Here is a 2,935-nt window from a genome sequence, read left to right on the forward strand (position 1 = left end):
ATGGTGGGCACGAAATGCAGCAGTAATAAGAAGCATGGAAAGGAGCTGGCTAGGAGAGACATCTGGTATCATATGGGAAAAAAGAGGAGTGGGTGGTGGGATGAAGACATTGAGAAAGTAGTAAAAGATAAGAAGGAGGCAAAGAAAAGATGGGAAGAGTCACAGTCAGTGGAAGACAGAAATAGGTACAGAGAGAAAAACAAGGTGGTGAAAAAGAAAAAGGTGGTAGCCCAAGCTAAAGCAAAAGTCGTATGATGATGTGTATAATGAGCTGGGGACAAAGGAAGGATTAAAGAAGATGATCAAGCTATCAAAGGCTAGAAATAAGAGCACCAAAGATATAACACATATCAAACAAAATAAAGGATCAAGAGTGTAGTGCTTAGAAAGGAGGAAGACATTGTGAAGAGATGGAAAGAATATTTCGAAAAGTTGTTAAATGAAGAAAATAATAGACTAATAAGAGAGGATGGGCAAGTGAACATTGGCATGGTAATGAGGTTTTCTAGGCAAGAGTACTAAATGCACTGAGAAGATGAAGAATGGGAAGGCAACCGGACCAGACATGATCCCGGTGGAGGCATGGGAAAGCATTAGGAGAATGAAGGAGTGGATATACTGTACGATCTTATGATAAAGATCCTTGAACAGGAAAAGATACCAAAATGAGTGGCGTGGGAGTATATTGATCCCCAATTTTTAAAGGGAAAGGCGATGTCCAAGAGTGTGGTAGTTATAGGGCATTAAATTGATGTCCCACACTTTGAAGATACTGGAAAGGATGATAGATGCTAGACTGAGAGAAGAAGTACAAATAGGTAAAGAGCAGATGGGATTTATGAAGGGAAGGGGGAACAACAGAGTATATTTTGTCTGAGGCAAATAATGGAGAAATTTGGGGAAAGACAAAGGGACCTACATATGGTATTCATTGACCTTGAAAAGGCTTATGACAGAGTCCCGAGACAAGAGGTATGGAGGAGCCCTGAGGGAGAAGATGGTGCCAGAGAAGTATGTGCGATTGATACAAGAGATGTACCGGAATGTATTTACAGAGTGAGGAGCAGTGTTGGGGGTAGACAGAAGGTTTTTGAGGTGAGAGTAGGATTACACCAGGGGTCGGCTCTGAGCCCATTTATCTTTAACATAGTGATGGATTGTTATAATAGAGGAAGTAAGGGAGACAGTACCATGGAACATATTGTATGCGGATGATATTGTTCTGTGTGCAGAGAGCAGGGAAGATCTGGAAGTGAAATTGGAAAGATGGAGACAAGTTACTGGAGGACAGAGGAATGAGAATAAGTAGATCCAAGACAGAATAGATTGTGTACCACCAACTGAGGGGGATGATAGAGAAAGTATTCATTGCTTGGTGGGAGAGCAAGTAAGGAGAGTTGATAAGTTTAAGTATTTGGGATCTTTTGTTAACGCTGGAGGAAGTATGGAAGAAGAAGTAAAACATCGGGTACAGGCAGGCTGGAACAACTGGAGAGCGGCCTCGGGAGTTTCTTTGTGACAAAAGAGTGCCGCTTAGGTTAAAAGGAAAATTTCACAAGACGGTGGTAAGAACAGCAATGCTGTATGGTACGGAAACAGCAAGCATGAGAAAAGCAGAGCAGAAGAAGATGGATGTGGCAGAAATGAGAATGCTTAGGTGGATGTCTGGGGTAACAAGAGTGGATAGGATCAGAAATGACTACTAAGGGGGTCAACTAAGGTGTGGAAGTATCAAAGAAAGTGCAGGAGGGGAGGCTGAGATGGTATGGACACCTGTTGAGGAGAGATGAGGACCACGCTGGGAGACATACTATGGGGGTGGAGGTGCAAGGAAGAAGAAAAACGAGGGAGACCAAGAAAGAGATGGAAGGGACTGTGTGAGAGGAGACTTAAATGAGAAGGGAATTGATGAGGCAGAAGCACAAGATAGAAATAGATGGAAACGGCTCATCCGAAACGGCGACCCCATATAAAAATGGGAACAAGCTGGGAAGAAGAAGAAGAAGAAGAAGATATATATATATATAAATGAATTTCATTGTATACAACAGTATAATCTGAAGATAAAAGGCCCATAAAAACACGTTTTGAACGCTGCAACCGATTAGCGTTTTATGGGTCTTTATCCTTCATATATATATATATATATATATATATATATATATATATATTATATATATATACACACACACATTATTTCGATATTAGCTCGTTGACCGTTTTGTGATCTCCCAACCTTTTTGTATTCTGTATTCCCTTAGGTCTTGTCCGCCTTATATAAAAACGCCTGTCTCTGTATATCTTCAGCTGCTGTGACCGTGATAAGACGAAAGTACTTAGTGCCACATTGTTTCATATTTCCCTTTGTGGCTTCAACTTTGTATAATCATCACGGTTTTACCTTGTCAAGATTAAAATTATATAATATATATATATAATATATATATATATATATATATATATATATATAATATATGAACGAGGTTGATCACATCACAGTGTTCATAAACAGCATTAAGCAACAAATGTCTTTTAATATCCAATTCGTTCTACCTCGGAGATATTTTCGTACATGTTAGTTAACCTTGAACTTCGTTTAATTGATAAGAAGTACGTGGTCTCGTGGGATCAAAAGAGAGAGAGAGAGAGAGAGAGAGAGAGGAGAGAGAGAGAGAGAGAGAGGGCGGGGGGAAATACCATTAGAATCTTCCTAGTAATTCCTTCTTCATTGGCGACGGAGGGAGCAAAATGTGCTAACTCTCTCTCTCTCTCTCTCTCTCTCTCTCTTATGGTTATTTGGTACCGTGGTCATTTGCGTGTACCTATTGTCATGTAAATATCATAAAATCTATTTAAAGTGAAAGATCACAATTCACGATCAGCTACGATACAACATGTACTGAAATGTAATATATCCTTTTTAAGCTTTCATAAG

Source organism: Macrobrachium nipponense, chromosome 12 (genome assembly GCF_015104395.2).
Source record: "Macrobrachium nipponense isolate FS-2020 chromosome 12, ASM1510439v2, whole genome shotgun sequence".
NCBI lineage: Eukaryota > Metazoa > Arthropoda > Malacostraca > Decapoda > Palaemonidae > Macrobrachium > Macrobrachium nipponense.